The 24,488-nt window shown below is 48.4% G+C and overlaps 1 pseudogene; it reads right to left on the bottom strand.

The window, feature by feature from the left end:
* Positions 1 to 274: 274 nt before the first annotated feature.
* Positions 275 to 1,004, bottom strand: LOC121852328 (annotated as a pseudogene).
* Positions 1,005 to 24,488: the final 23,484 nt, after the last annotated feature.

Raw genomic sequence — 24,488 nt, 5'->3', positions numbered from 1 at the left:
TGTGAGAGTGAGAGACAGACAGAGGGAGAGAGTGTAAAAGAGTGTGTGAGAGAGAGAGAGAGACAGAGAGAGAGTGTGAGAGTGAGAGAATGTGAGAGAGAGAGTGTGTGAGAGTGAGAGACAGACAGACAGAGAGAGAGAGAGAGGGAGAGTATGAGACAGAGAGAGAGAGAGAGGGGGAGTGTGAGAGAGAGAGAGTGAGAGTGTGAGAATGAGAGAGAGAGAGTGAGAGAGAGAGGGAAGGGTTGGGTTCGAGGGCCGAGTGCGAACTGTGTGATATAAACCACAATCTTTATTGTACAGCGACACAGACTATGAAGGTTCAGCCTCGTGGCCATCACCGCCAAACACAGGTCACGGCTGAGGGTTCCCTCCTCATCAATCCGTCACCCGACAGATCCTCAGAGGATCACCGTCACAGGGACAGAAGAGAGGATAAAGCTTCTCAGTGAAAGTGTGGGTGAAAGTGTGGAGATGAGACATGTTATCGGCGTTGTAAAAGATCACCTCTCCCCCCTCATAGTCCAGGAACACTCGCACCTTCCCGGGTCTGTCCCTCAGGGACAGGAGGGTGTGGGGAGAGGTCAGAGCTATATATTCATCCCCGTTTCTCAGCCACAAAACCCAGAATCCACCCTCTGGTGACAGTGTGATCTTTCCTTTCCTGTTGACCGACTCTCGGACCAATCCCACATCCCACTGTGTTTGTTGCCCACCTGCACCTCCCAGTAATGTCTCACCGATGTGAAGCCCTCAGACCCCAGGACACAGGAACAGGTATCAAACCTCTTGGGACCGTCCGGGAGCTGCTGCCTTGTGTCTCCGGTCCTCACGCTGGTCAGGTCCTCAGATAGGATGAGCCACGGGTTCGCTGTGTCGGGATCCAGAGTCAGAGAGACCGGAGCTGAGAGAGAGACACAACACAACGTGGAGTGAGGGGACGTCTGGAGCTCAGACGGTGTGTGAACACATCTACACCCGGAGACACCATCCAGCCCCGAGGGTCACCGTCTGTGTGAGGGGCCGTTTGAGGGGGTGTGTGAAGGGGTGTGTGAGTGTGTGCATCTGAGGGTGTCTGTGAGGCTGTGTGTGAGGTTGTGTGTGTGAGGGGTATGTGAGGGTCTGCGTGATGGTCTGTTTGAGGGGGTGTGTGAGGGGCTATGAGAGGGTTTGTGCGTGAGGGTGTGTGAGGGGTTTTATGATGGTGTGTGTGAGGGTGTGTGGGGTGTGATGGGGTCGGTGTGTGTGTGTGAGGGTGTGTTTGCGTACGGTGGGGGCGGTGTGAGTGTGTGTGTGAGGGTATGTATGAGGGTGTGAGTGTGTGAGGGTGTGTGTGTGTGAAGGGGTGTGTGAGTGTGTGTGAGTGTGTGTGTGACTGGGTGTGTGACGGTGTGTGTCTGAGTGTGTGTGTGACGGTTTGTGTATGATGTTGTGTGTTAGGGGTATTTGAGGGTCAGTGTAATGATTTGTTTGAGGGGGGGTGTGAGAGGGTGTATGCATGGTGGGGGGGGGTGAGTTGTTGTATGAGGGTTTACGTACGTGTGTGTGTGAGAGGGTGTGAGTGGGGTTGTATGAAGGTATGTGTGACGGTGTGTGAGGGTGTGTGTGTGTGTGTGTGTGAGCGTGTGTGAGTGTGTGTGAGGGTGTGTCAGGGTGTGTGTGAGGGTTTGTGTGTGTGAGCGTGTGTGAGGGTTTGTGTGAGGGTGTGTGTGTGTTTGAGGGTGTGTGTGGGTATGTGTGAGGGTGTGTGTGAGGGTGTGAGTGTGTGAGGGTGTGTGTATGTGATGGGCTGTGTGAGGATGTGTGTGAGGGTGTGTGTCAGGGTGTGTGTGGGTGTGTGAGGGTGTGTGAGGCTGTGTGTGTGTGAGGGTGTGTGTGAGTGTGTGTGTGAGGGTGTGTGTGTGGGTGTGTGTGAGGGTATGTGTGAGGGTGTGTGTTGGTGTGTGTGGTGTGTGTGAGGGTGTGTGTGAGGGTGTGTGTGTGAGGGTTTGTGTGTGAGAGGGTGTATGAGGGTGTGTGTGAGGGTGTGTGAGGGGGTGTGTGAGGGGGTGTGTGAGTGGCGTTTGTGGGAGGGTGTGTTGTGTGTGAGGGTGTGTGTGAGGGTGTGTGTGAGGGTGTGCGTGTGTGAGGATGTGTGTGTGAGGGTGGTTGTGAGTGTGTGTGTGTGAGGGTGTGTGAGGAGGTGTGTGAGGGCGTGTGTGTGAGGGTGTGTGTGAGGGTGTGTGAGGGTTTGTGTGTGAGGATGTGTGTGTGAGGGTGTGTGTGGGTGTGTGTGAAGGTGTATGAGTGTGTGTGTGGTTTGTGTGAGGGTGTGTGAGGGTGTGTGTGTGAGGTTGTGTGTGTGAGAGGGTGTGTGAGGGTGTGTGAGAGGGTGTGTGAGGGAGTGTGTGAGGGGGTGTGTGAGGTGCCGTGTGTGCGAGGGTGTGTTGTGTGTGAGGGGGTGTGTGTGAGGGTGTGCGTGTGTGAGGGGGTGTGTGTGAGGGTGTGTGTGAGGGTGTGAGTGTGAGGGTGTGTGAGGAGCTGTGTGAGGGCGTGTGTTTGAGGGTGTGTGTGAGGGTGTGTGTGAGGGTTTGTGTGTGAGGATGTTTGTGTGAGGGTGTGTGTGAGGATGTGTGTGTGAGGGTGTCTGTGTGTGTGAGAGTTTGTGTGTGAGGGTGTGTGTGAGGGTGTGTGTGGTTGTGTGTGAAGGTGTGTGAAGGTGTGTGTGAGGGTGTGTGAGAGGGTGTGTGTGGTGTGTGCGAGGGTGTGTGTGAGGGTGTGTGATGGTGTGTGTGAGGGTGTGTGTGTCTGTGAGGGTGTGTGAGCGTGTGTGTGTGGATGTATGTGTGTGGGGGTGTGTGTCAGGGTGTGTGTGAGCGTGTGTGTGAGGGTATGTGTGTGGGTGTGTGTGAGGGTGTGTGTGGGTGTGTGTGAGGATGTGTGTGGGTGTGTGTGACGGTATGTGTGAGGATGTGTGACGGTGTGTGTGAGGTTGTGTGTGAGGGTGTGTGAGGGTGTGTGTGAGGGTGTGTGTGAGGGTGTGTGAGGTTGTGTGTGAGGGTGTGTGAGGTTGTGTGTGAGGATGTGTGAGGGTGTGTGTGAGGGTGTGTGAGTGAGGGTGTGTGTGTGAGTGTATGTGAGGATGTATGTGAGGGTGTGTGTGTGTGAGGGTATGTGAGCGTGTGTGTGGGGATGTGTGTGAGTTTGTGTGAGGGTGTGTGTGTGTGAAGGTGTGTGTTAGGGTTTGTGAGGGTGTGTGTGAGGTGTATGTGAGGGTGTGTGTGAGTGTCTGTGTGAGGGTGTGTGTGAGGGTGTATGTGAGGGTGTGTGTGAGGGTGTGTGCGAGGGTGTGTGTGAGTGTGTGTGTGAGTGTGTGTGAGTGTGTGTGTGAGGGTGTGTGAAGATGTGAGAGGCTGTGTGTGAGGGTGTGTGTGGGGATGTGTGTGAGGGTGTGTGTGAGGGCGTGTGAGGATTTGTGTGAGGGTGTGTGTGAGGGTGTGTGTGTGTGAGGGTGTGTGTTAGGGTGTGTGTGAAGGTGTGTGAGGGTGTGTGTGGTGTGTGTGCGGATGTGTGTGAGGGTGTGTGTGAGAGGGTGTGTGAGGGTGTGTGAGGGTGTGTGTGTGTATGTGTGAGGGGTTGTGTGTGGGGGCGTGTGTGTGAGGATGTGTTGTGTGTGAGGGTGTGTGTTTGAGGGTGTGTGTGAGGGTGTGCGTGTGTGAGGGTGTGTTTGTGAGGGTGTGTGTGAGGGTGTGTGTGAGGGTGCGTGTGAGGGTTTGTGTGTGAGGATGTGTGTGTGTGGGTGTGTGTGAAGGTGCGTGTGTCAGGGTGTGTGTGAGGGTGTGTGTGTGTGAGGGTGTGTGAGGGTGTGCGTGTGTGAGGGTATGTGTGAGGGTGTGTGTGTGTGAGGATGTCTGTGTGAGTGAGAGTTTGTGTGTGAGGGTGTGTGTGTGGGTGTGTGTGTGAGAGGGTGTGTGAGCGTATGTGTGTGTGAGGGTGTGTGTGATAGGGTGTGTGAGGGGGTGTGTGTGAGAGGTGGAGTGTGTGTGCGTGTGTGTGTGTGAGGGTGTGTGAGGGTGTTTGTGTGAGGGTGTGTGAGGGCGTGTGAGGGTGTGTGTATGAGGTGTACGTGAGGGGTGTGACGGTGAGTGTGAGGGTCTGGTGAGGCTGTGTGTGAGGGTTTGTGTGTGAGTATGTTTGTGTGAGGGTTTGTGTGAGGGTGTGTGTGAGGGTGTGTGTGAGGGTGTGTGTGGGTGTGTGAGGGTGTGTGTGAGGGTGTGTGTGTGAGAGGGTGTGTGAAGGTGTGTGTGTGAGGGTGTGTGTGAGAGGGTGTGTGAGGGTGTGTGTGTGAGAAGTGGTGTGTGTGTGCGTTGGTGTGTGAGGGTGTGTGAGGGTGTTTGTGTGAGGGTGTGTGAGGGCGTATGAGGGTGTGTGTATGAGGGTGTACGTGAGGGTGTGTGACGGTGAGTGTGAGGGTCTGTGTGAGGCTGTGTGTGAGGGTTTGTGTGTGAGGATGTTTGTGTGAGGGTTTGTGTGAGGGTTTGTGTGTGAGCATGTTTGTGTGAGGGTGTGTGTGAGTATGTGTGTGTGTGAGTGTGTCTGTGTGTGTGAGAGTTTGTGTGTGAGGGTGTGTGTGAGGGTATGTGTGGGTGTGTGTGAAGGTGTGTGAGGGTGTGTGTGAGGGTGTGTGTGGTGTGTGCTAGGGTGTGTGTGAGGGTGTGTGATGGTGTGTGTAAGGGTGTGTGTGTCTGGGAGGGTGTGTGGGTGTGTGTGTGAGGGTATATGTGAGGATGTGTGACGGTGTGTGTGAGGGTGTGTGAGTGAGGGTGTGTGTGAGGGTGTGTGAGGGTGTGTGTGAGAGTGTGTGTGAGGATGTTTGTGAGGGTGTGTGAGGGTGTGTGTGAGGGTGTGTGTGAGGATGTGTGAGGTGTGTGTGAGGGTGTGTGAGTGAGGGTGTGTGTGTGAGTTTATGTGAGGGTGTATGTGAGGGTGTGTGTGTGTGAGGGTATGTGAGCGTGTGTGTGGGGAAGTGTGTGAGTTTGTGTGAGGGTGTGTGTGTGTGAAGGTGTGTGTTAGGGTTTGTGAGGGTGTGTGTGAGGTGTATGTGAGGGTGTGTGTGAGTGTCTGTGTGAGGGTGTGTGTGAAGGTGTGTGAAGGTGTGTGAGGGTGTGTGTGAGGGTGTATGTGAGGGTGTGTGTGAGGGTGTGTGCGAGGGTGTGTGTGTGTGTGAGGCTGTGTGTCAGGGTGTTTGTGGTGATGTGTGTGAGGGTGTGTGTGAGGGCGTGTGAGGATTTGTGTGAGGGTGTGTGTGAGGGTGTGTGTGTGAGGGTGTGTGTTAGGGTGTGTGTGAAGGTGAGTGAGGGTGTGTGTGGTGTGTGTGGGGATGTGTGTGAGGGTGTGTGTGAGAGGTTGTGTGAGGGTGTGTGTGAGGGTGTGTGAGGTGTATGTGAGGGTGTGTGTGAGTGTCTGTGTGAGGGTGTCTGGTGAACACTGACCATTTCCCCCAATCCTCGCTCCGTCTGTTCTCTCCCCTCACCCTGACCATTCCACCCCTCCTCGCTCCCTCCCTTCCCTCCCCTCACCATAATAATAATAATATAATAATAATAATCCTTGCATTTGATATAGCGCTTTTCACGTCGGGAGGACGTCCCAAAGCGCTTCACAGAATATACTGTAAAGTGAATTGACTGTATATTTGTGGGCGAACGCGGCAGCCAATTGCGCACAGCAATGTCCCACAAACAGTCGTAGATTGAAAATGACCAATTTATTATTGTTTTTGGGATTTTTGGAGGGATTATTATTAGGCGTGTGGAGTAAGGAAACTTGCCCAAGGTTTCGCCCTGCCTGGAATTGAACCCAGGTGTCTTGCTTGCAAAGCAAGTGCTCTAACCACTGAGCTACAGGACTCCATAAACATTTCCCCCCTTCTCGCTCCTTCCCTCCCCTCAGATAACGCTGACCATTTCCCCCTACTCGCTCACTCACATATCTCCACTCAACCTGACCATCTCCCCCCACCTCGCTCCCTCATTTCGCTCCCCTCACCCTGACCCTTTCCCCCTCCTCGCTCCCTCCCTTCCATCCCCTCACCCTGAACATTTCCCAACTCCTCTCTCCCTCCGTTCCCTCCCGTCACCCGAACCATTTCCCTCTCCTCGCTCCCTCCCTCCCCTCCCCTCAAGCTGAACATTTCCCCCCTCCGCGCTCCCGCCCATCCACTCCCTCACCCTGAACATTTCCCCCCTTCTCGCTCCCTCCATCCCATCCCCTCCCGCTGATCATCTCCCCACTACTCGCTCCCTTCCTTTCCTCCCGTCACCCTAACTCTTTGCCCCTTCTTGCTCACTCCCTTCCCTACCCTCACCCTGATCATTTCCCACTCCCTTCCCTCCCCTCACTCTGACCACTTCCCCTCTCCTCGCTAGCTCCCTTCCCTCCCCTCACCCTGTCCATTCCCTCCGTCCTCACTCCCTCATTGCCCTCCCTTCAACATGACCATTTCCCCCAATCCTCGCTCCGTCTCTTCCCTCCTCTCACCCTGAACATTTCCCCCCTCCTCGCTCCTTCCCTCCCATCAGATCACGCTGACCATTTCCCCCCTCCTCGCTCACTCACATAACTCCCCTCACCCTGAGCATCTCCCCACACCTCGCTCCCTCACTTCCCTCCCTTCACCCTGACCCTTTCCCCCTCCTAGCTCCCTCCCTTCCCTCCCCTCACGCTGAACATTTCCCCCCTCCGCGCTCCCGCTCATCCACTCCCTCACCCTTATCAATTCCCCCTCTCTTATCTCCCATCACCCTGACCATTTCCTCCCTCCCTTCCCCCCCATCACCCTGACCATTCCCCCCTTCCTCGCTCCCTCCCTTCCCTCCCTTCACCTTGAAAATTTCCCCCCTCCTCGCTCCTTCCCTCCCCTCACATCACGCTGACCATTTCCCCCCTCCTCGCTCACGCACATACTTCCCCTCACCCTGACCATCTCGCCCCTCCTCTCTCCCTCCCTTCCCTCCTCTCACACTGATCAATTCCCCCTCCCTTCTCTCGCATCACCGTGATCATTTCCTCCCTCCCTTCCCTCCCCTCACACTGACCATTTCTCCCAATCCACGCTCCGTCTCTTCTCTCCCCTCACCCTGACCATTCCACCCCTCCTCGCTCCCTCCCTTCCCTCCCCTCACCCTAAACATTTCCCCCCTTCTCGCTCCTTCCCTCCCCTCAGATCGCGCTGACCATTTCCCCCTCCTCGCTCACTCACATATCTCCACTCAACCTGACCATCTCCCCCCACCTCGCTCCCTCCCTTCCATCCCCTCACGCTGAACATTTCCCCCCACCTCGCTCCTTCCCTTCCATCCCCTCACGCTGAACATTTCCCCCCTCCTCGCTCCTTCCCTCCCCTCAGATCACGCTGACCATTTCCCCTCTACTCGCTCACACACATACCTCCCCTCACCCTGACCATCTCCCCACACCTCGCTCCCTCACTTCCCTCCCCTCACCCTGACCCTTTCCCCCTCCTAGCTCCCTCCCTTCCCTCCCCTCACGCTGAACATTTCCACCCTCCTCGATCCCTCCCTTCCCTTGACCATTCCCCACTCCTCGCTCCCTGCCTCCCATCCCCTCCCGCTGACCATTTCCCCCTTGCTCGCTCACTCACTTCCCCCCCCTCACCCTGATCATTCCTCACTCCTCGCTCCCTCCCTCGCATCCCCTCCCATTGACCATTTCCCCCCTCCTCGCTCCCTCACTTCCCCCCCTCACCCTGACCATCTCCCCCCTCCTCGCTCCCTCCCTTCTCTCCCCACACCCTGACCATTTCCCCCTCCCTTCTCTCCACTCACCGTGACCATTTCCCCCTCCTCGCTCCTTCCCTTCCCTCCCCTCACCCTGAACATTTCCCTCTCCTCGCTGCCTCCCTTCCCTACCCTCTCCCTGACCATTTCCCCACTGCTCGGGTCCCGACCTAACTGTCCAGCGCCTCGGGACGTCCTCCGACCTGAAAGGCGCTCTATAAACGGTTGTTGTTGTTGTATCAAATGTAATCGTGAACATTATTATAAATATTATAATTTAAGTCCAGCGTAAAGAATGTACTGCAGTTTCTGACTTCTGGGTGTCGCTCGTGCGATACTATTTTGACCAGACATCACTGGCTGAACAGCACATGAAAAATGTTTCAATAACGCATGTTCCACGTATCACTTCCAATCGTTCTCAGAAGCTTGTCAACCTCGTCCCGTTCCTTGGTTTATACATCCCATTCTGAACAACAGATAATAATAATAATAATAATAATAATAATAATAATAATAATAATAATAATAATAATAATAATAATCCTTGCATTTGATATGGGCCTTTTCACGTCCGGAGGACGTCCCAAAGCCCTTCACAGAACACACTGTAAAGTGAATTGACTGTATATTTGTGGGCGAACGCGGCAGCCAATTGCGCACAGCAATGTCCCACAAACAGTCGTAGATTGAAAATGACCAATTTATTTATTTTTTGGGGTTTGGGAGGGATTATTATAAGGCTCTGTGTGGAGTAAGGAAACTTGCCCAAGGTTTCGCCCTCTGCCTGGAATTGAACTCAGGTCTCTCGGTTGCAAACGAGTGCTCTAAACACTGAGCTACAGGACTCCACGTCAGATTGATATCTGTATAACAGTTCTGTTCTCTGTATAACAGTCCTATTTTCTATTTTCTGTATAACAGGCCTCATTTCTGTATGAAATATATATTTTTATATAAGCCCTGTCTCTGTATACCAGGCTAGGACTATGTACAAAAAGCCTTGGCTCTCTAATAGGATCCTGTTCTTTTATATAGCAGGCACCGTTTCTGTATTGGGTTCCACGTGCCTGTATAACAGGCATGGTCTATATACGACAGGTTTGTTCTCTGTGTAATATATCTGATCTCTGTGAAATATACCTGTTGTCCAAAAAGTGAGCCTGGTCTCTGTATGGCAGTCCTGGTCTCTGAATAACAAGTATGACCTATGTATAACAGGCCTGTTCAAGCTGTAATAGTAATATTCCTTGCATTTGATAAAGAGCATTATCATGCCTTCGAGGCATCGCCAAGTGCGTCACAAAATATATTGTAAAATTGTGTAGGAATATACTGTAGCTATTTGGAAAATTATCGTAATAACAACAACAATCAAAAAAATTACATTTATAGAACGCATTTCCTTCGGGAAGACGTCGAAAAGCGCTGCACAGTCAGGTCTCGTCATAACATAACACAACACAAATATCTGAGTGACTGGTTTGTAAATGCATTTTCTGTTGTTAGTTTTTCCGTGTCAGAGATATTATCAGAATGATTAACATGTTTGTTCAGTGATGCTGAATAAAACCACTGGGGATAAGAGTCAAATATTCCCTTGAGATTTGTAACTGTTCTCATAAAGATTTTACGGAAGGCTGTCGACTCAATCTGCTGCTTGAATCCAGTGCCTGTAGAGGTGACCCACAACAGCGTGTCAAAAATAAAATATGGAATATTTAACCATTTATGAGGTGGAAGCAGTTTGCTATCCCGTTCTTGCGGTGGTCGGCGTTCCTGGTAGGATAATATCAATCGATTTTTTAATGTAAATATTTGTGCATGTTCATTAAAAAGGTATTCATTGCTTAACAGGAATTTTGCCTGATTCGATTCGTAATATTCTAGACTCGGAGTAAGTGTTTCGTGCACTCTAATACCATGTCAGAAACTTTAATCTGAAAGTCGAGCTCAACGTGAATTGGGGGAGAGCGGCAGTGTAAGAACTAAAGTAGTTTGGATAAAAGTGTGTATCTGTTAGCCTGTTGGAAAGCTTGCACTTTGCCTCGAATTCAGAAGTTTATAGGTTCAAGCCGTCCTTGGGACTTGGAATCAAATTGCCTAAATCACTGCTCCAATGCATTGGATGCATTGGGTGTGTTGCGCTGTTGGATGTGCTGTCCTCTGGATGAAACTTTCAACCGAAATCCCAGCTGCCTGTTGAGAACGATGTTAAAGATCTTATGGCACCACAATATTTGGAAAGAGAAAGCAGTTTCTCCCTGTGTACTCACTGCCATGGTTGGTGCATGATATTGCGGTTTCGTCCCCAAAATACACAAACAATCCTCTTTACAGTGAGAGCCTTGACGCATTTTGGAACACCTTAAAGAGGTAATAAATCGCATTACCAAATCCAATTATTATCGTTATTAGCAAAATGCACAGATACTCCCCTTTAACTTTTCCCTCTTAAGGGCAATTAAGTGATGATGCGCTATATCAAATGCAAGAATTATAAATTTTATAACCTTAAACGGAAGATACGACTGTTCCAGTTTACATGTACTGGGACAGTATTCGAAAGGAGAAGGAATTTTATTCCGATGTCATAGCCAACAATCTCCCAGATGCAAATTGACGTTCGCTTCATTACTGCTTGTGGGAAGTGGTTGTATGCAAACTGTGTATCCTATTTGTTTAAAAATAAACATCCACCACACTACAAAGAATATAAATGCCCGATGTTAGACTTGATAACAATTTGTATCAATCATAAATTGTGTTAATTCGTCAACAACACCACACTCAATACTTGGGTTCAAGACAATACCAGCATCTACCAGGGCCAGTGTTTGACAAGACAAATGTGTGGCATGCAATTTGATAAATTTAGCACCAATCTGACAGTCACTCCTCTTTACTTTCCTTGCAGTTAACCTGTTGGCGATTCTGATCCTTTCCCGGGGGAATTGCGGTCTCTCAAAAGGCGTCACTCTCTACTTGATATCCATGGCTGCGGCAGATCTGATGGTCATTATCACTGATGTAATATTCAATCGCATTAATATTTTTTATTTCCCCATTAGTTTCTTGTTCTACACTCCCGTGTGCAGCCTCAGACTCGTTTTGATGGCCACGGCCATAAAATGTTGTGCCTGGTTTACAGTCCTTTTTACCTTCGATCGTTTTGTGGCGATTTGTTGTCAGAAGATGAAAATTACATATTGTTCTGTGAAAACTGCTAATTTGGTTATAACAATCGTGAGTGTGTTAAGTTGTGTCCAGTGTATTCCCTGGTACTTTATTTTTACTCCTAATGTGATAATTGACAATGTGCCATTTTATTGCGCTACAAAACCCAGCTATTTTACTTTACCAATATGGAGAGCATTTACGTGGTTTCACAGAGTTTTTACTCCTCTAGTTGTTTTTCTTTTGATTTTCCTTTTCAATGCACTGATCATCAGACACATTTTATCAGCCAGCCGGGTCCGCAGGACAATCAGGGTCAGTAAAATTGGAGAGAAACAGAATGATGAAGAAATGGAAAAGCGAAGAAAATCCATCGTCCTACTCTTCACTATATCGACCAGTTTTGTACTGTTATGGATGACGACTATTATCTGTTCATTGAAATGGCCAATTATAAACTTTAATTATGAAAACCGCATCTATAGCTCTCAATATATCTTCCAACAAGTAGGTATTATGCTTCAGGTTTTGAGTTCATGCACAAACACATGTATCTATGCTGTTACACAGAGTAAGTTTAGAGAGGACCTAAAGAATATGGTTAAGTATTCCTTTACTGTTGCTCGATGTAAGTTAAAAAAATATTTTTGATAATAAAGAATCGAAGTTCAGTCAGAAATGCATTGCTTGGTTTTGATCTCCATTTCTCATTTTTCGTGTATACAATACGCTCACAGCAGCTCAAAACGGGTCACGGAGAGTGCATTGTGTATCCAATCGAAGTGAGAAGCATTAACCGTTGCAAGGAATATGATAACAATAATCCTTCCGCTTGATGTAGCGCCATATTACGTCTTCGAGTCGTTTCAAAGAGATTCCCACAATATGCTGCGAAATGTACCCATTCTATGTTTCTTGGTGACCTGGTTTGAGTAACCTGAATTGTCCTGCAACTTAATGGTGAGATCAATCGCCTCGCAAACGGGAGATCTTCTGATCCATTTCTGGCATGGCGCAATGTTGGGCAAGTTTCCTTACTGATCCCGCCTCTGTGTACCCGACAACAAGGAGGAATCCAGTTGTTAGTCGCTTGGCGGATCACTTTACCGGGATAAAAAAATTCTTTTTCAAAAACGATTAATTAAGTCACTCAATCCACGGTTGTTTGTGAGACATTGCTGTGTACAATGGGCTGCCGCCTTTCACACAAAATATACAGTCAATTCACTTGACACAATACTCTGAGGAGTCAGAGATCTATGTGACCCAATGAGTGTCTGTGGCTGTAATTTCTAATGTCAGGGTGTGTGTAAACGAGAGGGTGAGGGACTGCGCACATGTGTGTGTGAGAGAGACAGTCACAGTGCGCGATGACCATGGCATCTATTTGTGTGTTTGTCTGAGTTTGTTTGTCACAGTAAGTGTCTGAGGACGGGAGACAGTTTGTGTGTGTGTGTGTGTGTGTGTGTGTGTGAGTGAGAGAGAAACGGATAACAACAACAACAACAACAACAAGATTCCATTTATAGAGCGCCTTTCACGTCAGGAGGACGTCCCAAGGCGCTGCACAGTTGGGTCATGACCCGAGCAGGGGGGAAATGGTCAGGGTGAGTGGAGGGAAGGGAGGGAGAGAGGAGGGGGGAAATGGTCAGAGTGAGGGGAGGGAAGGGAGGGAGCGAGGAGGAGGAAGAGAGTCGAGAGGGGAGCTGAAGGCACGGTCAAAGAGAAAGGTTTTGAGACCGGCCTTGAAGGAGGAAAGGGAGGAAGCAAGGCGAAGGCACTGGGGGATGGAGTTCCAGAGCCTGGGGGCTGAGAGGCTGAAGGCCCGACCACCGATAGTAGGGCGGTTGGGGCGGGGACGTGGAGCAGACCGGAGCCAGAGGAACGGAGGGTACGGGCAGGTAGGTAGGGGGATAGTAGGTTGGAGAGGTAGGAGGGAGCAAGGCCGTGAATGGCCTTGTAGGTGAGGATGAGGATCTTGAAATCAATCCTCTGGGGGATGGGGAGTCAGTGGAGGCGAGCGAGGGTGGGAGTGATGTGGTCGCGGTGTCTGGTGCGGGACAGTACACGAGCTGCAGAGTTCTGAATGACCTGCAGCTTGTGGAGGGAGGTGGCGGGAAGGCTGGCGAGGAGAGAGTTCCCATAGTCCAGCCTTGAGGTGACAAAGGCGTGAACCAGGGTTTCAGCCGCGTGAGGGGTGAGGTAGTGCCGTAGTCTGGCGATATTCCGGAGGTGATGGAAGGCGGTGCCAGTTGTGGTGCGGATGTGAGGGAGAAAGGACAGCTCAGGGTCGAACAAAACGCCGAGGTTCCTGACTGGCTTTGAGAGTTGGAGAGTGCAGCCTTGGATGCTGATGGTGTCAGCGCCTGAGGTGCGGAGGCGCTGACGTGAGCCAATCAGGAGGGCCTCGGTTTTTCGCACGTTGAGCTGAAGAAAGTTGTCTCTCGTCCAGGACTCGATGTCGGACAGGCTGTCAGGACATCGGTGGTCGTGGAGTTGAGAGTAGAGGAGGAAAGGTAGAGTTGGGTGTCATCCGCATACATGTGGAAGTTAACCCCATGTTTGCGGATGATGTCACCAAGGGGAGCATATAGAGGGTGAAGAGGAGGGGACCGAGGACAGAGCCCTGAGGGACACCACATGAGACAGTACGGGGGGTGGAGGAGAAGCCATTCGTTGAGACGAAGTGAAGACGGTGGGAAAGGTAAGAGCTAAACCATTCAAGGACAGTGCCTTGAAGGTTGAGGTGGGAGGACAAGCGGTGGAGTAGGATAGCGTGGTCGACCGTATCGAATGCTGCCGATAGGTCGAGGAGGACGAGGAGACAGAGGGAGCCCTGGTCACAGATGGTCAGGATATCATTGGCGTGGATAAAGATCATTGGATATCATTGGATAAAGATTCAGTGTTTGATAGTTTCATAGACAAATACAAAGTGCGGGACAGTGAGAGGCTTATGTGTGGAGACAGACGGTGCGTGTGTGTGTGTCTGTGTCCCAGTGATTGTCTGAGGATCGGAGACAGTGCGTATGTTCCTATTTGTTTGTGTATGTGTGTGTGTGTGTGTCTACGTGACGGTGTGAATGAAAGTCAGAAGAGATTGTATGGATTTGTGAGAAAGAAAGAGTTCGCGTGTGTTGGAGAGAAAGAGAGAAACTGTGTGTGAGAGAATGAGAGACAGTTCGTGTGTGAGACAGAGAGAGACTGCGTATGTGTCAGATAGAGAGAGACTGTGTGTATGTGTGTGTGTGAGAGAGTCAGACAGAGAGAGATTGTGTGTGTGTGTGAGAGACAGAAAGAGACTATGTTTGTGTATGTGAGACCAAGAGAGACTGAGGGTGTGTGAGTGTGTATGTGAGACAGAAAGAGATAGTGAGTGTGTGTATGTGTGAGACTGAGATAACGTGTGTGCCTGAAAGAGAGAGAGACTATATGTGCATTCGTGTGAATGGCAGAGAGTGACTGTGTGTGTGTGAGAGAGACACAGAGAGAGACTGTGTGTGCGTGTGTGTATATGTGAGACAGAGAGAGATAGTGTGTGTGTGTATATATATGTTTGAGACAGAGAGAGAGTTTGTGTGTGTCAGATAGAGAGAGAGAATGTGTGTTCGTGTGTGTGAGTCAGAGAGAGACCGTGTGTGTGTGAGTGTGAGAGACAGAGAGAGTGTGTGTGTGTGAGAGAGACAGAGAGAGACGGTGTGTGTGTGTGAGAGAGAGAGACAGAGAGAGACTGTGTGTGTGTGAGAGAGAGACAGAGAGAGACTGTGTGTGAGATCGAGAGAGACTGAGTGTGTGTGTGTGTGTGACAGACAGAGAGAGACTGTGTGTGTGAGACCGAGAGAGACTGAGTGTGTGTGTGTGTGTGTGAGAGAGAGAGAGAGAGAGAGAGACAGAGAGCAGAGAGAGACTGTGTGTGTATGGGTGTGTGAGAGCTGCCCCTGAATCAAGCTTCCTCTAACACGAGCACAAACACAACAGATCAATATCAGAGAGTCAGGACTTGCCCCTCATTCCCAGCTCAGTCAGTGAGACACACACACAGAGAGACACAGACTGTGTGGACATGTATCTCTCCCTGTGTCACTCTGACTACAGCTCCCAGGATGCCACGCGCGGCCCGATCCCGTCACCAGAGGGCTCTACGCCGTGAGGCATGACGGGAACTGTAGTTCCGGGCTCTGTGTCGCAGGCAGTGGCTGTGATACTGATGTCACGGAGAGAGAGAGCGAGAGACAGAGCGAGGGAGGGAGAGAGAGAGAGACCTGTGACTGACCTGCAGCCGATGTCTTTCCTCTCTCCCTCCTTCCCCCATTCTCTCTCTCTCTCTCTCTCTCTCACTCACACTCCCTCTTCCTCTCACACTCACCCTCTCTGTCTCACTCACTTTTACCATTCATCTGTCTCTCTCGCAAACTCACCCACTCTCCTTCTCCCTCTCTCTCTCATTCTCTCTTTCTCTCTCTCTCTCTCTCTCTCTGTGCCGCTGTGTGTGTGTGTGTGTGAGTGAGACAGGCTGTATGGTACAGCTACACTCTGGTGGCCGTCATGTTGTACGGCACAGATTCTTGCTGCGTGTCAGGCTCTCTCCTCTCCCCCTCGTTTACTTGATGATAATAATAATAACAATAGTACTAATAATCCTTGCATTTGATGTAGCGCTTTTCACGTCTTCTAGACGTCCCAAAGTGCTTCGCAGAATATACTGTAAAGTGAATGGACTGTATGTTTGTGGGCGAACGCGGCAGCCAATTGCGCACAGCAATGTCCAACAAACAGTCATGGATTGAAAATGACCTATTTATTATTGTTTTATTTTGGAGGGATTATTACGCCAGCAAGCCTAACTCCTTCGCTCACCCTCAAGTAACTTCACCGAGATGCCCCGCTCCTATCTAACGCCCTCATGGGACGTCAGAATGTCTCCTCTCCTTCACTGACAGGGACAAGCCAACTCTCTCCCTGGTAACCAATTATTGATAGGAAAGACACAGGTCTGGCCACTGACTCCATGATGAAATGTGATTGACAGGAGAGTGAGAGGCCCACTATCACCAACAATTGTAATTGTAATGACAATTGTGTGTAATTGTCTCTCTGAGAGGGTGCCCTTTGTGGCCGAAAATCGCTATTATATTGCTGGTTTATCATGTTATTGTGATTGATTTATTGTAAATTTGTTTTATTATTGTTGTTGTTCCTGTTATTATATTATTATGTTAAGTCAGTGTATTGACTTGTGAGTATCAGTAATGTATTTCCTTATTGTTGTCACTGATAGTCGTATAAACCAAAACCAACTTTCACTTACACAGCTCACTCCACGCCGGATTGACTCTATATTTTGTAGGCGAAACAAGGCAGCCAATTTCACAGACTTACCAGCCACAAAACATCTACATGTGCTACAATAAAGCTGTGTGTCACCCATAAAACAAACAATTACTTCACTTTATATTATATCTTGTGAAGCGTTTTGAGACGTCTCGGAGACGTGATAAGAGACATTATCAAATGCAAAAGCACATTGGAGATTCGAAGCGGGTTTCTGTACTGAGACATACGGCGAAAAATAAATTCTATGGGCTCCATGATGTTACCTTCTGTTGTTGTTCTTCCTTTGTGTGTAACTGTTGGAGCCACTTTGCAGGGAGAATTTTGTGGTTTGCACTTTATATCCGGCAACGTTGCTTGGCTTACAACACAGCAGTGGTTCAGCTGCACATCATCCTTTGCCATTTGATATAATGTTCAATATTAATCATTCATACAGCTTCAATTGGGATGACACAGACACCAGCACATGGAGAACATGCCGTATCCTTTCCCAATATTACAAGGAAATGAGTGAGAGAAAAAGACAGAGAATCTCGAGTGAAATTGCGAGAGATACAGAGTTTGAGAGTTACTGCCAATGTGAGAGACACAGAGGGAAACAGATAGAGAGAGAGAGTGTGAGAGGCACAGTTGAAGAAAGAGAGACTGAGTGTGATAGACGCAGAGTGACTGAGAGTGAAAGAAAGAAAGTATGAAAAACATAGTATGAGAGAGACTGAGCGAAAGAGTGTTGCGTCAACAACAACAACAACAGCAACAAAATTACATCTACAGAACGCCGTTGAGTAGGACGTCCCAAAGCGCCAAACAGTCAGGTGTCGGGGCCCGAGCATGGTTCAGGAGTATCGTAGGGCTTAGCGAAGACAGACAGGTGGGAGGGAGACCAAAGGCACGGTCGCCGAGAAGGGTCTTGAGAACGGCATTGAAAGAGGACTGAGAGGCGAAGGGAATTTGGGATGGATTTCCAGGGTGTAGGGGCAGAAAGTCTGAATGCCTGGACACCTGTGGCAGGGTGGGTCGGGCGCAAGACATGGAACAGGCCGGATCCCGATGAATGGAGGAAGCGGCCAGTTTGGTAGGGAGCCAGCAAGTCAGAGAGGTGGGATGGGGCAAAGCCATGGATGGGCATAAAAGTCAGGACGGGGATCTTGAACTCGATGCTCTGGTGGACGGGGAGCCAATGGAGTCGGGCGTTGGAGGGAGTGTGTGAGAGTACACGAGCTGCAGTTTTGGATGATCTGCAGTTTGTGAAGGGAAGAGTTGGGAAGGCGATGAGGAGGGAATTCCCGTAATTAAGCCTTGAGATGACGAATGGATGGGTGAGGGTTTCAACAGCCTGAGCGGTGAGAAAGCGGCGGGGACTGGGAATGTTGCGGAGATGGTGGGAGGCATCGCCGGTCGTGGTGCGGATATGGGAGAGAAAGGACAGTTCAGGTTCAAACAAAATTCCCAGGTTCCTGACGGGCTTAGTGAGGTTGGTTGTGCAGCCGTGTAGACTGATGTTGCTTGGGTCTGAGGAACTGAGGCGCTGACGCGAGTCATTCAGGAGGGCGATGATCTTACTGACGTTGAGTTGTAGAAAGTTGGCTCTCGTCCAGGACTTGAAGTCGGGCAGGCTTTCTGAGGACAGAGTCTTGAGGAGCACCGCACAACACGGTGCCGGATTTGGATGAGAAGCCATTGGTCTCGACGACATTGAGGTGGTGCGAAAATTAACACCTGAACCAGACCAGGACAGAACTTTGAAGAACTAGTTGGCAGGAGAGGCGGTGGTGGTGGATTGAGTCTTCCACGGCGTCAAAGGAGGCTGAGAGCTCGAGGAGGAAGAGGAGGCAGAGAGAGCCCTGGTCAAACATTCTCAAGATGCCGTTTATGACTTTGACCACAGCATTTTCCATGCTATGGAATATCGGAGACAACGACTTTCTCAAGGCCCTTGGATAGGAAAGGGAGGTTTGAGTTGGGCCGGTAGCTATATAACTGTATAGCTGGATAGCAAGGTAAATTTTCCGGGTGCACCCGATATCAGTTTACACTTTTACGAGAAACATCGCAAAATGAGTGAAACAAGTTAAGAGCTGTTCACCGCAATGTGGTTGATTGTTTCTCATACACATAGAACATGCCGAATTAATAACAACCCGAGATGATCTGATTCATCATGCGGTCACAGTAGTGAGTGCCAACATTTGGGATGTTATGGTATTCAGCAAAGCACCGTTGGGTTTTGAAACCAAAATCTGCTGTTTACCAGACACGCACATTGCTACCGAAGCGTTGACACCGTTGTTTCACAACGGTTCATTTAATTGTTCCAACAATTTGGCTTCCTTGTCCATTTTTGGTCCACAGATTTGGCTTCTGACTTCACTGGGGCTGACAAAGCTTCACTGATCCTTTGATCCTGGGCTCCTAATCTCGATCCTTTGATCCTCTGCTCCTAATCTCGTCGTGTGCATTTCCACTGCGCCCAAAACACAAAATGCCAACCCACATGAAAACATCACCGACAATTTACATATGTAAAGCGCTTTCTACGTCAGTAGGATATCCCAGTGCGATGGACAGACATGGATTTGGATCTGTGGACGAATTTGAGTTTAGGATGTGTGGGTGGAGGGTTGGTATATATAAGAGAGTGGCCGAAGGAGCGACCGAAGAAGAGGATCTTCAGACGGCCTTCAACGAGATAAAGTAGGGGGCAAGTTGATGGTACTGTGTGGTAGAGTCCAAAGGATGGGGGTCAAACAGGCTGAAGGCCAGACTGCCTTTAGTGAAGCGGAGGAATTGGATCAGGCCGGAGTCCGCTGACTGGAGGGAGTAAAGGTCATTTTCTACGACCTCAGCCAAATTGCCAGCCTCAGTTCGTAACTTCCAGGTTCAATGTTCCTCTGCCCCTGCCCTGCCCAGCGGTTGATTGAATTGCCTTATTTTAATTATGAGAATTATTGTCTTTATTATTATCAATTATTATCATTATTATTGTTCTTATTGTTTTATTGTTGTTGCTATTATTATTATTTTATTATTATTATATCTGGAGGAGGATATGTTTTTAGCAATACCCATTATGGATTTTAAAAAGAATTTCTTGTTGACAAAACTTAAGGAATTATCTGGGATGCAACAGAAGTAGACAATTGAAATGTAGTGCATAGAGTGTATTTCAATTTCCCGAAATGCTTTCATGAAGACCACATGAGAGGATGCTGGCTGAAATCAGTGCTTGTTGTATCATGGGGGGAGCTTGCAGATGGATTAAATAACCTGTAGAAAATCTCGGTTACGGTGACCGAAGAAACGCTTGAAGAGGAGAATCTTGAGACGGGTCTTGAATGAGCCAAGAAAGCGGGCCCGATTGAGTGGTAGTGGGGGTAGAGAGGCTTAAGGTAATCTCCACAATAATGGTGCGGGCAAAGTGTGTGAGATGAAGCAAGCTGTAGCCCACTGAGCTAAGGCAGTGAAATGATTGGCAGAAGTTAGCGGGTAACAGAGCAAGTGGGAGCAAGGCTGTGGAGGACATTGAAAGTGAGGATCATGATATTGAACTGTATCCTCTGAGTTAAGTGGTGCCAGTGAAGCAATGCGAGGATTGGAGGACACAGTTTGTAGAGTTCTGGGAGACTTGCAGCCTGTTTAGTAAGGATATGCGGGGGTCACCAAGTTTTCGTCGTCGATTCCTGTATGTGATGGAAACGTGGATGAGGATCTCGGTGGTCTGTGATGAGAGATCATGTTGCAGAAAGGCAATGTGTCCGAAATAGGGAAAGTAGTAGCTGTTCGTGGCACGAATGTGTGTCATAAAGGATAGTTGGGGGTCGAAAAGGACGCCGAGTTCAATATTGGCTCCGTGAGATACAGAGTGCATCCAAGAAGGTTGATGCTTTCTGCGCCCGAGTTGCAGAGGCGTTGACGGGAACCAAACAGCAGGGCCTCGGAATTGTTGACCGTCAAGCAGAAAAGTTTAGCTCTCATCCAGGACTTGATGCCGATAGGCAGTGTGTGAGGAACGGAGTGCTCCTGAGCACTTACCTCCTCTCCTCTTACCTAAATGTTATAAATTCTGCCTTTGAGTGTTGCAGATCCTACATATAACACCATATCCAGTTTGTCTGAGCAAATGGCTTCTTCTCCTGCCCTTGCACAGTCTCGTGTAGTGCTCTTCAGGGCTCTGTACTTGGTGCTCTCCTTTTCAACTTATACGTGCTCGTTGTTTATAGCAGATGGGATATTTGGTAGCAGAGGGTTATGCTACAGCGGATTCCGTCGTAAAATTGAGGACGATCTTTTCTATAGGCCCAGCCCATAAGTAAGCATAGCAGAGCTTTTTCACTTCTTAAAACTCCTGTAGAATGAGACAGAAACGATTGTTGCACAAGTTGCTAAGAATACATTCTTTCATTGACTCCTGCTCTTACTCTCTCTGCCAATGAGTCTAGATGGTAAATGTACTATCCGTAATTAATACTTTACTATTTTTACTTAGTGGAGTCCTGTAGCTCAGTGGTGAGAGCACTCGCTTTGCAAGCAAGCAAGCAAGCAAGAAACCTGAGTTCAATTCCAGGCAGAGGGCGAAACCTTGGGCAAGTTTCCTTACGCCACACGCCTAATAGTAATCCCTCCAAAAAAAAAACAATAATAAATTGGTCATTTTCAATCTACGACGGTTTGTGGGACATTGCTGTGCGCAATTGGCTGCCGCGTTCGCTCACAAATATAAAGTCAATTCACTTTACAGTTTGTTCTGTAAAGCGCTTTGGGACGTCCTCCCGACGTGAAAAGAGCTACATCAAATGCAAGGATTATTATTATTATTATTATTATTATTAGCTGCCTTAATGACGTCATATTGTTTCTTATACTTCTGTTCTGCCATACTGAGGACCCGTTATACCCACAGAAATTTACGCAGCTCCTGCTCAAACGCTGCAACATTGACCAATGGACCCATTGCTCAATGGAAAAGGATGTGTGTATGAGATGAGACAAACATCATGACAATGCTCAGACGCGACTGAGGTATGTTGCGTACTGAGCGAATAAACACACTCCTCTCTGCAGTCCACTATGCAGTGCGTGTCTTCCTTGAATGCACGTCGTCGTGTAAGATGAACATCCCCTGTCCCACCAGCAGTGATCTGGATTTCGGACTATCTGCCCGCCCACTCTCTGTAACTCAATCCCAGACTGAAGTTCTGCAGCTCAGTGGTTAGAGCACTCGCCTTGCAAGCGATAACTTGGGTTGAATTCCAGGCAGGGCGTAACCCTGGGCAAGTTTCCTAACTCCACACGCCTGACAATAATTCCTCCAAAGCAAAACAATAATAAATTGGACATTTTCAATCCACTACTGTTTGTGGGACACTGCTATGCGCAATGGTCTGCCGCGTTTCGCCCTCAAATATACGGTGAGTTCATGTTGCAGCACATTCTGTGAGGCGTATTAAGACGTCCAGAAGACGTGAAAAGCGCTATGTCAACTGCAAGGATTATTAATATATTAACACAGAATACCCTGAAGCGCTACGCGAGGGGTGGTTTGTTAATGCAAATTGTTGTTGTTATTATTTTTGAAACCAGGACTCGCTTGCTCACGCATCTCTATCATGGTCCGTATCAAGACGTTCCTCATTAACCACCCTCTTGTTTATCTTTCCCTTTCCAACCCACTTGGCAAACATCCCTTCCTCGGGTCTCAATATTCTATGTTCAATTCTATGTTCAAGTAGGTGAGTGTAATGTATTTTTAACTTTACACAATCCCATGCACTACCCGCGATAATTCTGCATCATATTCGCCAGATACAGATGCAAAATATCCTGACTATCCAGAGCCCTGGAACGCCTTTGCGACATGAAGTGCACTGTGCAAGTGTAATTTGTTGTTTTCGATATAGCTCTATTTGTTCTTCTTGTAACTCCTGTAAGATGTTTGAATAATATTGTTCCTTTCTTTCTGCATTTATTTTATGCTACGCTTAATTTTTTTATGTGGTTTTATGTGTCTAGTTTTCAATTCACGATAACAAATTTAATCCGAGTATTACATATGCAACTCTCAAGTGAACACGTCATCTTGTTTGTTCATTCGTCTGGAACTAATGCTATCCATGATGCAATATGTATTGTCACGTGCAAATAAGTACAAATTTAGTTCAATATGACGGCAGTGTGTTCATTGAAGTCTCTACCTTCGGCATCAATAAGTAACAGAGAGCATGGAACATCCAACGTTGTACACAGTAATTGCTATTTACTACCCCATTCTTGCAGCATTTGGAATTCCTGGTAAGTCTATTTGTTCGCAGTATTATCTATGATCAACAGGTTACTGCATTGGGTGACAGGAGATATTTATTAAAGTGGCATATCAGGTTATTCATGTTCGTAGAGAAATATGTATGTGTCGAAAGACAATATATTTTAATACGCATAGGAGCAAATGTACCATGGATGAGAGGTCCGTAGGTCTATGAAAGTAGCATCAGTAGTGGAAAGGGCTGTGTTAAAAGGTACAAAATGATTTACAAAGATTGCACAGCACGGAAGGGGGACACTCAGATGAATCTGACCATGTTGGTGTTTATAATGACATCTCCAAGGCACCTCCTTACCTATCCGACCTCCTCACTCCACACTCCACCACACAGCGCCTCTTGACCGTCCCTCTCACCCTCCACCCCACTATTGGAGGTCGCGCTTTCAGCCACAACGCCCCCAAATCTCTGGAACACTTTCCCTCAATACTCCCGCCTTGCCGACTCTCTCCATTGATTAATGGACCGGCTGAAAACTTTCCTATTCGACCGTGCTTACGGCTGCCTCCCCCTTTCCCAACGGCTCGCAGTTAGGCTCCGCCACTCTTAAGCGTTCTGAGACGCTATCCTGCAAGCAGAGCGCTTCGTAAATGCAAGTTGTTCTCCGTGGTGCTGTTGTAATCCACAGGCGTCGTTATACCCTCCCATAGCCTTGTATTCCTCTCTCACTAAGGTGAACGTCTATTTTCCTCTTCAGTGCACCGAATAAAATCAACAATTCAGAGAACAACTGCCACATTCTCTCTGGTCTCTGGGAAGAGCAATTTCTTCTCATTTCATTTTTTTGATCGCATCATCGCTGACTTATGCTTGTGCCCCCTGGTAACGAACTCCCCATAAAGTGTCAACAGCTTCCCAATTTGCCACAACCTACGCGATATGATAGATACAGAACTATCTATCCTCCCGACATCCCTGACCAGAATGAATCGATTTCAATGTTTGATTTACTCACCTCATACACAACATATAAAACCCTCATTGATTGACGCATCGATTTCGTAATCCTCACCCTTACTCACAAATCAATTCAACTCCTGTCACCTCCCTAATCTCCTTACCTCTCTGACATGCTAGTGCACAACAACTTTACCCCGCTTTGACACAGTTGGCTTCCCTTCTATATGCTTCTTATCCCCGTTAGGCTACCATCAGTGGCTGTGGTTTGAGGCATTACCCATCTCAAACTCCAGAAATCTCTGCCTCAATGCCTCCCCTGTGTATTCTGGTTGCCTGTTTTCCGATCTTGTCTGATACCTTCCTCTTTGATAGAGTCAATGGTCACTTCCACAGGGTCTCCTCAGTTTGCTGACAAGACAAGCTGCTTTTCAACGCACATGGATGCTCCATGCATCGAAAACTATTTTTTAGTTGAAAGCTGCTTTTGCCGACAGAGTTCAAACAGGAGCGTAGTACAGGAAACTGAAGCCATAATTCTACCTTTGAAAAAAAAACATTGCTAAGGCAGCAGCTGGAGATATGCATTCAGTCTCATTTTAGGAAATAAGTCAAGGATTTGATGAGTTGAGAGAAGCTTTACAAGAATGTGACACCAGGGATGATGGACATTGGTAATGAGGAACGATTGGACTAGTTGGGTCTGTTTTCATTTGAGCAGAGGAGGTTGGCAAGGGAACTTATAGAAGTGTAAAAATATGTAGGATTTTGTAAGAATGAACAGCGAGAAACTATTTGCACCAATAGAGTATCGCTGTCTTGCGGCTAAAGTTACAAGTTAGTCACAAGAAGAAAGAAACATGGAGCTTTTGTTGATCTTTTTTACTCAGCATGTTGTTGGGATGTGGAAAGGCCCGGCTGTTGAGGTGATAGAGGCATAGCCCGGTTTGGGATTAAAGAGGAAACTGGATACATTTTTCAAGAA

Source organism: Callorhinchus milii, unplaced genomic scaffold (genome assembly GCF_018977255.1).
Source record: "Callorhinchus milii isolate IMCB2004 unplaced genomic scaffold, IMCB_Cmil_1.0 Scaffold755, whole genome shotgun sequence".
Classification (NCBI taxonomy): Eukaryota; Metazoa; Chordata; class Chondrichthyes; order Chimaeriformes; family Callorhinchidae; genus Callorhinchus; species Callorhinchus milii.
Note: the sequence above shows the minus strand (reverse complement) of the source record. Positions and strands in the feature narration are given on the sequence as shown.